The 11,077-nt window shown below is 42.6% G+C and overlaps 1 long non-coding RNA gene across 2 annotated transcripts; it reads right to left on the reverse strand.

Annotated features, from left to right (window-relative positions):
- Nucleotides 1-241: 241 nt before the first annotated feature.
- Nucleotides 242-10,679, reverse strand: LOC132209254 (uncharacterized). Of its 2 annotated transcripts, XR_009445345.1 has the most exons (4): nt 10,599-10,679; nt 10,420-10,463; nt 9,498-9,639; nt 242-5,590 (listed from the first exon to the last, which is right to left on the reverse strand). It is a non-coding gene; the product is annotated as an uncharacterized LOC132209254 (long non-coding RNA). The 2 variants fall into 2 exon arrangements; XR_009445344.1 differs by having other exon boundaries at nt 10,420-10,647.
- Between the last annotated feature and the right edge of the window lie 398 nt (nt 10,680-11,077).

The raw sequence follows: 11,077 nt of genomic DNA on the forward strand, positions 1-11,077 counted from the left end.
TTCAGAAAAGAATTGTAATGGTTATTATTGTAATAGTGTACCATTAATACACTAAGTTGCAAGCATTTTGGGATGACTCGGTTCCCAGTTGCTCATATGAAATGTACTGACTGTCATTGAGTGAAAAATAAAAACCACAGGTTCCTCGCACTTGTTGGAGGTGAGGATAGAGGAGATAGGCTCTCCATCTCCCCTTTCAAAATAAATTAGTCTGCTTTTGAAATAAAGATCGAATGCACAGTAGTTTTAATAAAATTTATATCATTTTTTCTCCCAACTAGGTAACCAGACATGTGGTGTTTTCAAACATCATGAGAAACAAGCCCAGATAACATGACTTGGATACAGATAATACGAGCAACAAAAATTCCTACAGATTCTTGGGAACTCATTGGTGGTTAACCACAGTGGCTCAGCGGTTAGCACTGCTGCCTCACAGTGCCAGAGACCTGGATTTGATTCCACCCTTGGGCAACCGAGCATGTGGTTGTTGGCATATTCTCCCTGTGGCTGCGTGGGTTTCCTCTCGGTGCTCTGGTTTCCTCCCATGTGCTGGTTAGTGGATTCGCCAAGCTAAATTGCCCAGAGTGTTCAGTGATGCATACATTTGGTGGGCTACGGGGAGATGTGTCTGGGTGGGATGCTCTGAGGTTTTGTGTGGAATTCTTGGGCCGAAGGGCCTGTTTCCATACTGTAGGAATACTCCGAATTCTATGAAAACCCGTCCTAATGAACTAGGGAATCCCTTTTCACACACTGTGTGGGTGGATTGTCTTTACCCAGTGTGAATGTGTTGATATACAGCAATAAAACGTTATCATTTTCAAAACCTACTCTACAGTTACGTATTTGTTATTGAGATTAATGCGAAAGGATTAATAAATTAAACGCCATTTATTTCAATGCCAGAGGCCTAACAGCTAAGGCAGAGGAACTCAGGGCAAGATTGGAAACATGAAACTGGGTTATCATTGCAATTACAGAGGCAAGGCTCAAAGATGGACAGGGCTGCCAGCTTAATGTTCTAAGATATAGTTCCTATAGAAAGGATAGAAAGTCGAAGGGGGAGGGGGAAGCAAAGCAAGAGAGGAGGGAAAAGTGGCATTTTTGAGCAAGGATAACATTATGGCGTTACTTAGGCAGGATATATCTGAGAATACATCCAGGGAAGTTATTTGGGTGAAACTGAGAAATAAGAAAGGGATGATCACCTTATTGGGATTATACTATAGCCACCCCCAATAGTCAGCAGGAATCTGACAAATAATTTTGAAAGAAGTTATCTGTAAGAATAACAGGGTGGTGATGGAAGGGATTTTAACTTTCCAAACAGACTGGGAATTCCATGGTCTAAAAGGCTTGGATGGAGCGGAGTTTGCTGAGAGTGTACAGGAAAATGTTCTGATTCAGTATGTGATGTACCGACTACAGAAGGTGCAAAACTTGACCTGCTCTTGGCAAATAAAGCAGGACAGGTGACTAGGGTATCAGCAGGGGAGGACTTTGGGGCCAGTGACCATAATTCTATTAGTTTTAAAATAGTGATGGAAAAGAGTAGACCGGATCTGAAAGTTAAAGCTCTATATTGGGGGAAGGCCAATTTTAATGGTATTACACAAGAGCTTTCAAAAGTTGATTGGGGCAGATGTTTGCAGGTAAAAAAGAAAGGTTAGAAAGTGGGAAGCCTTCAAAAAAAAGAGATAACGAGAGTTCAGGGACAGTATACTCCTGTTCGGGTGAAGGACAATGCTGGTAGGTATAGGGAATTCTGGATGACTAGAGAAATCAAGGTTTTGGTCAAGAAAAAGGAGGAAGGACAAGTCAGGTATAGACAGCAGAGATTGAGTGAATGCTTACAAGAGTATAATGACAATAGTATACTTAAGAGGGAAATTAGTAGGGCAAAAAGGGAACATGAGGTAACTTAGGCAAATAGTATTAAGGAAAATCCAGTGGGATTCTACAAATAGATTAAGAACAAAAAGGATAACTATGGGGAGATAGGGCCCCTTAAAAAGCAGCAATGCCTCCTATGTGTGGAATTGCAAGAAATGGGGAATATAATAAAACAAGTATTATGCATCAGTATTTACTACAGAAAAGGATATGGAAGATATAGACTGTGGGGAAATAAATAGCAACATCGTGAAAATTATCCATATTACAGAGGTAGTGATGCTTTAAACGCATAAAAGCGGATAAATTCCTGGGACCTGATCAGGCGTATCCGAGAACTCGGAGGGAAGCTAGGCAAGTGATTGCTGGGCCCCTTGCTGAGATATTTGTGTCATCGATATCCACAGGTGAGGGACCAGAAGTTGGCTAATGTGGTGCCACTATTTAAGAAAGGTGGTAAGGAAAAGCCAGGGAACTATAGGCCAGTGAGCCTGATATTAGTGGTGGGAAAGTCGTTCTAGGAATCCTGAGGGATAGTACTTGAAATATTTGGAAAGGGAGGGACTGATTAGGGATAATCAACATGGCTGTGTGTGTAGGAAATCATGTCTCACTGACTTGATTTTTTTTTGATGGAGGAACAAAGAGGATTGAATAGCGCAAAGAGGTGGATGTATTCTATATGGATGTCACTAAGGCGTTTGACAAGGTTCCTCATGGTAGACTGATGAGCAAGGTCAGATCACATGGAATACAGAGAGAACCAGTCATTTGGAAACAGATCTGACTTGAAGGTAGAAGACGGAGTGCTGGTGGAGGGTTGCTTTGTAGACTGGAGGCCTGTGACCAGTGGTGTGCTGCAAGGATCAGAGCTGGGTCCACTCCATTTTGTCATTTATAAAGATGATTTGGATGTGAATGTACGAGTTATAGCTACTAAGTACCAATCCTTGCAGCATACTGCAGGTCAAACGCCTTTCCAAATGGCCAGCTCTCCCTGGATTCCATGTGATCTAACCTTGTTAATCAGTCGACCATGCGGAATATCGAAAACATCCACCGCTCTGCCATCAATCTTGTTTCTAACTTCTTCAAAAAAACTCAATCAAGTTAGTAAGACATAATTTCCTATGGACAAAGCCATGTCGACTATTCCCCATTCAGTCCACGCTTTCCAAATATATGTAAATCCTATCCCTCAGAATTCCCTCCAACAACTTACCCACAGCTGACGTCAGGCTCACCAAAAGTTTATTGTTCCCTGGTTTTCTGTTACCACCTTTCTTAAACAATGGCACCAGATTAGCCAACCTCCAGTGTAACAGCTCACCTATGACTGTCAATGGTGCAAATATCTGAGCAAGGGGCCCAATTGCAAGCCTAGCTTCCCGCAAAGTTCGAGAATACACCTGAAGAGGTCCTGGGGATTTATCCACCTTTATGGTCTGTAAGGCATCCAGCACCACCTCCTCCACAACATGGAACTTTTCAAGATACACATTCATTTCTCTAAGTTCTTTAGCTTTTGTATCCTTGATCACAGTAAATACTGATGTAAAATACTTTTTTGTATCTCACCCAACTCGTGCATTCCCACACATAGGCGGTCTTACTGTGCTTTTAAGGAGCATAGTAGTGTCAAAATTGGCCTTAGTCTCATTTAAAACTTTGACTCTTAGACCAAAGTCTATCCTTTTCCATAATTATTTTAAAACTAATAGAGATACAATCATAGGCCCCAAAATATTCTCGCCCCTGCTGACCCCTCAGTCACCTGCCCTACCTTATTTCCCAAGAGAAGATCAAGTTTTGAGCAGGGACTAATGACACCAGTACAAACAGCCCAAAGATCAAAGTTCATTCCTTGATTTAAGGGCAAAATCCTTCAAATGTGGTTGTGGTGAACTTGCTGGTGTGTTAACAGTTGGGATGATTGAGTGAATCCCTTTCCACACATAGAACAAGTGAATGGTCTGTCCCCAGAGTGAACTCGCTGGTGTCTCAGCAGGTTGGTTGAGTGAGCGAGCAAATCCCTTCCCATACTCGGAACATGTGAACAGTCTCTCCCCACTGTGAACTCGGTGTTTCAGCAGGTTGCTTGACTGAGTGAATCCCAGCCCACAATCAGAGCAAATGAACGGTTTCTCCCCAGTGTGACTGCGTTGGTGCATTTCCAGCTGGGATGGGTAAATAAATCCCTTCCCACAATCCCCACATTTCCACAGTCTCTCCCAAGTGTGACTGCGCTGGTGTTTGGGCATTTCAGATGAATCTTCAAAGACTCTTCGACACACAGACAATACGCATTTCTCCCTGGTGTGAACAGTGCTTCTTCCTTTAATGTTCAAAATCCTGAGATAATTAGGTTATGACAAACAGATTGAGTGTCAGATCTGGATGTGGTTTTGTTTGATTTCTCTGAATGCAATCAAAATTTCAAACTGAAGAAAAAAAAGAAACGTAGAGAGAGAGAGAGAGAGAGAGAGAGAGAGAGAGAGAGAAACCAGAAGAACACACACAAAGATTGTGAAACTCAGAAATTAATCTGGTCAATTGTGGATGCAACACTGAGGGGCACTGCTGGATTATCAGTAAAACTGAACTGGTTCATTTAATGTCCTTCAGGGAAAGGAAACAGTCAGCGTTTGCCCAAAACTACAAAAAGAGATAGAGTTTGGACAGACATGAAGGGCAGGCATTTTATACATCTGAAAATGAATCCAATTCCTGTTTTCTCCCCATACCCTCTGATGCTTCTGAAGGACTAAGAATACACAGCAAAATACCCGAAATCTGGAATAAAAACAGAAAAAGATGGAGATACACAGTAGATCTGGCAGCATCTGAAATGTTAATAGATGCAGGAACCATTGCAATCTTGAAGAAGTGTTGAGATGATCATCCACTGCACCATAATATAGGTTACACACCGAGTGCCAGAAAACGGGCCTAGCTTAAATAGGTGCTTGATGGCCAGCACCGATACAATGGGGACAGTGTGTTCAACAATTGTACCCGACTGTCTGACCCCATTTAGTTCCGTGTTTCTCTCCTATTCTCTTTTAGGAAACAGGCAGCAGCAAGTAGTGAAGAATGCAAATGATATTTCGGCCTTCATTGTGACAGGATTCGAGTACAGGAGGAGGGATGTCTTTCTATAAGGGCCTTGGTGAGACCACACCTGCAGTAGTGTGCACCTTTGTTCTCCTTTCCAAAGGAAGGATGGTCTGGCTACTGAATGATCGCAAAGAAGGTTCACCAGACCAATTCCTGGGATCACAGGACTGATGTATGAAAAGAGATTTGATCTTGATTAATCCTTCTTTCTTTTAATCTTTCAGCCACCGACAACATCATGAACTAATTTCACGTCCCATTTGCTGATTTGAGTCTTTTACTGCTAAAGGTATACTTTGGTTCCCATTCCCCTGTCATACGAGTTTAAATCCTCACCAGTGGAACTAGCAAAAGCATCAACAAGAATATCTGTCCCAGCTCTGCCCAGGACAATTGTTCAAGCTTGTGCATGTCCCACCTTCCCCAGAAACAAACAAACAGTCTCAATGCCTCAGGAATCCAAATCTTTTTAAGTTATAGCTCCAGCCATGCACTCATCTCATCTGTCCTCTTATGCTTTTACTAGCATGTGCATTGTAGCAGCTCACACTGTTACGGGATTAGATCACGAAAGGTCCTGTGGGGATATAAAAGAGTCCTGTTGAGAAGGAACATTAGGGAATTTACTTGGGTTTCTGTTAACAGGCAGTTCAAAACACATAAGCATTTTAACAAGAGGCAGTGTTTAAAGGCCCGGTTCAGCCACAATCACAAGTTTGTTACTTAATGAAAAGTAGAAGCAAAAGTCTGATCCTACAGCATTCTGAACTGTTTAGGTAATTGTAACCAGAAATGCAAACAACCAATTAACGTGAAACGGTTAGCTAAATTCCTTGAGCAAATGTTTGTCAGCAATAAAAGCAGCTCACTGCATCATTATGGAAGGCAAAGCAATAAACGGTGTAAACACAACCTCTAAAAGACCAACAACATAGGAAGGGGCAAAGGAAGATTATAAAGAGAGAAGTCAGGGCTGCAGAGAGATAAAACAATTGAAATGTAGATACGGATAATTTGAACAAATTCTTACATCCAAAGATCAACGGAAGAGTGACAAAGATAGATTACAAAATCCAAAGTGAAGATATGGTTAGTGCCTTAGTTATTTGTGAAATCTAAACAAGTTCTGTTTAACAGCTTGGTAAAGTTCTAAAGTGACTGAATTTCACCCTCGGTGGAGTTTGAATAGATGCTCTTTATTAAAACAAGAAAGTAATAATGGAAAGCGCTTAGAGTAGAAAATGAAACTTCACTTTAAAAATCATTTGCAGCATACAAATTGTTGGGGTTGTAAACTGCAGCAGCAAGTCAGAAACACTGTTTGATCTTTTAAGCTGAAGTGACAGAGGGATTTTTCCACAATTTGTCAACTGTATTACAAAATTGTAGTTACTTTATATCAGAGTTGAGTTTAAAAGACTTTATCACAATTCCTAACAATCCACACTACAGTTAGTAGAGAATTTGGAAAAGTTCTTAGTGATAAGCTACTATTTTGGTTTTTGGCAAAAAAATGTGGTGCAGCTGGCAAATGTCTGAGGAGGAATATAACTGCCAAAGCATTGTAAGGTCCCAAAGACAGACGAAGTAGTTTTCGAGCTAACCTCAGGAGATTATAGAAGGGTTTAGGACTGAACATAGTGTTGTCCACGATTGTTTGAACATAGGACATAGAACATTACAGCACAGTACAGGCCCTTCGGCCCTTGATGTTTTGCCGACCTGTCATACCGATCTCAAGCCCGTCTAACCTACACTATTCCATGTACGTCCATATGCTTATCCAATGACACCCTAAATGTACCTAAAGTTGGCAAATCTACTAGCGTTGCAGGCAAAGCGTTCCATTCCCTTACTACTCTCTGAGTAAAGAAACTACCTCTGGCATCTGTCCTATATCTTTCACCCCTCAATTTAAAGCTATGCCCCCTCGTACTCGCCGTCACCATCCTAGGAAAGTGGTTTGCTTACTGGATTGGGTATATTGATTTGGGGTGTGTGGCTAACAATGACAACAATATTGCATGTAAATAACATCTAGCGAATGGAATAAAAATATCACAATCAGCCAGGGAAAGTCTGAATGTCATTGTCCACTCTTCCAATCTGAGCTGTATTTAAGAGGGGAATTAGGCCTCATGTGAAAGCCAGGTTTGGAGTGGACTCTGGCCTCTCCCACACATGTGGTAACAGAGCTCTGAATAAAGGTCACTCGTACAACTGAACACAACACAAACTTCTCCCGACAACAATGTGGCACTGGGTGTAAGCTTGACAATACTATATTTGAGATCTCGTATTTTAGTGTATCTCTTAACTTCCTATCTTCAGCTTTCAGGTCCTCCTCCCTTGGTTTTCCTATGTCACTGGTACAATCGGATGTTCATCCTCCCACTCCAGAATGTCCTGAAGCTGCTCCATGTCATTGCTAATCCTGGCACCAGGGAGGCAACATACCATCCTGGATTCATGTCTCTCTCTATCCCTTACTATTGAATCCCCTGTCTCTACAGTCATATTTATCGTTTCCCTCCCCTTCTATGCAGCGGAGTTACTCCGAGTGCCATGAACCTGACTGATGCTGCTTCCCGAGTGGCCACCCCAACATCCCCCACCTCTCTCCCCCACCCCCAACCCCCCAACCGAACAGTACCCAAAACAGTATATCTATTTGAGGGAGATGACTCTAGCACTTCCTTTCTGAGCCTTTTACTTGTCTGATAGTCACCCATTCTCTTGCTGTCTGTGTAATCTTCACCTGCTGCGTGACCAGTCTGTTGAGAATGCGACCACAACCTTCTCAGTTACCATGGATGCTCCATACTGACTGCACCCACAGCTCAAGCTCTGAAAAGCAGTTAACCAGTAGCTGCAGATGGACACACTTCCTGCACAAATAGCCAATAGGGACACTGGTAATGTCCCAGAGTTTAATGCGGAAAACTGTGAGGTGATTCACATTGGAAGGAGTAACAGGAATACAGAGTACTGGGCTAATGGTAAGATTCTTGATAGTGTGGATGAGCAAAGAGATCTCGGTGTCCATGTACATAGATCCCTGAAAGTGTCCACAAGTTGATAGGGTTGTTAAGAAGGTGTACAATGTGTTCGTTTTTATTGATAGAGGGATTGCGTTTCAGAACCATGAGGTCATATTGCAGCGGTACGAAACTCTGGTGCGGCCGCACTCGGAGTTCTGGTCACCGCATTGCACGAAGGATGTGCAAGCATTGGAAAGGGTGCACAGGAGATTTACCAGAATGTTGCCTGGTATCGAGGGAAGGTCTTATGAGGAAAGGTTGAGGGACTTTAGGCTGTTTTCGTCAGAGAGAAGAAGGTTCAGAGGTGACCTAATAGAGACATACAAGATGATATGAGGATTAGATAGGGTGGGCACTGAGATCCTTTTTCCTCAGATGGAGCTGGCTAGCACGAGGGGATATAGCTTTAGATTGACGGGTCATAGATATCGGACAGATGTCAGAGGTAGGTTCTTTACTCAGGGTAATAAGGGCGTGCAATGCCCTGCCTGCAACAGTAGTAGACTCGCCAAGTTTAAGGGCATTTAAGTGGTCTTTGGATAAACATATGGATGATAATGGAATAGTGTGGGTTAAATGGGCTTCAGTGTGGTTTCACAGGTCGACACAACATCAAGAGCCTTTATTCTATTGTGCAAGAGGAGCACACCACAGATGTGATGTCTTCTGTTATGACTTCTCTCCAGATTAAGCCAGTTTCTGCCTTAAAAAGAATTTAATTAAGCTAGGTCCTCCCCCTTCATTTCAAACATTACTATTATAAACCTAAAGCCCCTAACTTTATTTAAGCTAATATATACTTTAAAAACTGTAAGAAAATTCTTTACGATATCAAATATCAATTGGCTGTTTCCATTAGGACTGAGAGACTTTCTGAACTGCCCAAACTGAGACTGAGCATCACACTCAATCTTTCAGTTTCACTTTCTGTTTCACCCAACTCCAAAGCACTCTCATTTAGCCAAGCAGCACTCACAGTGCAGCCTTTTCATTTTCATTGTCTGCTCACACCCACTCTGATCTCAGCCTCCCATACTGTTTCAATGCAGCTCAATGGAAGCTCAGGGAACAGCATCTTCACGTTAAATGCAATAATTTATAAACCTCAGGAATCAACACAGACTTCAGCAGTTTCAGGATCAATGGAGTTGTCAGGAAATGGAAGATTCCACCTGGAGGGGTGCTGGAATTTGTGCCCATCAGGAATTTTAAAAGGAAGTTTGCAGGTATTCAAGAATGAAAAATGTATAGACTAAAATCATGAAGTGGGCGAATGGGACTAAATATGACAGTTCTTTCAAAGAGACGAGGTGTTGTTTGGACAAATCTACCCCTCTCAGGCCAATATCTCCTTTCTCAGCTGCAGGGTATAGAACTGAACACTTATCCCAGAGGTGATCAAACCAAAAATTTGAATATCCTGCTTTCAAGTTACAAACTTACCAGGAGTATTCTCCCACGCATAGAATGGTTAAACCTCTTTCCTTTCACTGTTAAGTGTCAATGATACTCAGATCCTGATCACTCCGCTTAATGGAGAACTTGCATTGGGATCCTGGTCTGCAAATTATTCTCAATAAATATCCTGTAAAGCAAATCCACAAGAGACAAATAACGGTCAGGCCTGGACAGAAATCCAGAAAACACAAGATTGTCTGGAAAAGGCAAACATTTCTCTTGGTTTCTGTTAGTTATGTATAAATCCTCCTCTTAAAAGCACCCTGCTCCCCCACACAGAAAGATGCAGAGGTAAAATACACCCATTATTAGAGACTGAGGAAGTCAGACATTAATAAATTTGACCAGGGAGCACAAGGGGACTCAGAGCACTTTCAGTGATTTGATCCCAATCATATGAATACTGGGCAAACGGATATGCTTTAATAGATCATAATATTTAAAGCAGGACTTCCTACAGTGAGAGTGCAACAGGTAACATGAAGTTCTAAGCAAGGATTAGCGGATCCGAAACGTTATTTTTTTTCCTTTCACAGATGCTACCAAACCTACTGAGCTTTTCCAGCAACTTTGTTTTTGAACATGCAGTTCTGAACACGTTTTCGACATTTCTCCTCCATTAAATATCTAACGTATAACTTGCAGCAATTTATACTGCCTGAAGCCAGTACTCCGCCAGCGTCAAAGGTCCTTCCCAGGAAATACACGCCGTGTCTCAGTCTGGGAAAGAAGTCCAGAAAAACAAAAACAAAAACAAAAACAAAAACAAACATTTCTCTTGTCCTAATCTCCCCTCCCAAGCAAGAAAGGCTGCGCTTGCGTTCCACTACAGGTTGCCACCTATAAATATGGCGATCCGGCATGAGTCCCGAAGATCACTGCCCCTAATAAAGATGGTGGCAATTACCTCTGCCTATCGCAGCCTCAGGTCCGTAGCAGTTTTTCCGTTTGCTGCAAAACACGGGACCGGCATGTTAAAATTTGTTTTCTGACATGCATCAACGGCTAATAAAGCCTCTCAGTCAATACCGAAAGTATTTCCCTCCCGTTTTTTTGCAGCTTTCCTTTTTATCCCGTGTACTGTACCTTCGGCAAGCAGCTAACCCTCATTCGCAGAGATATTGCGCCCGCGGACAGAGGCGATCACATGATTTTCACACAGACAAACATCTCACTCGCTCTGATTGGCTGGAGGGTAGGCCGCTTCCATTGGCCCCGCCCCGTGCTCCGATTGAACCAAAGCTGACATCGCTCACAGGGAGATAGCAATAACTGCAGGTGTTGGAGTCACAGATGACACAGTGTGGAGCTGGAGGAACACAGCGAGCCAGGCACCATCAGAGGAGCAGGAAAGTTGATGGTTCAGGACCCTTCTTCAGAAATGGGGGAGGGGACGGGAACTGAAACATAAACAGAGTGGGGGCTGGGGAAGGTAGGTGGGAAGGTGATAGGTGAGTGCAGGTAGTCAGTGGTGAAGATTTTTCCTGCTGTTCATTACCTCTGTGAGTGATGGTGAGGGTTCATCCCGAGATGGGGAAAAAAAGGGCCATTCCTGATTCTCCTAA

The sequence above is a fragment of the Stegostoma tigrinum genome, unplaced genomic scaffold, assembly GCF_030684315.1.
Source record: "Stegostoma tigrinum isolate sSteTig4 unplaced genomic scaffold, sSteTig4.hap1 scaffold_76, whole genome shotgun sequence".
In the NCBI taxonomy this organism is placed as follows: domain Eukaryota; kingdom Metazoa; phylum Chordata; class Chondrichthyes; order Orectolobiformes; family Stegostomatidae; genus Stegostoma; species Stegostoma tigrinum.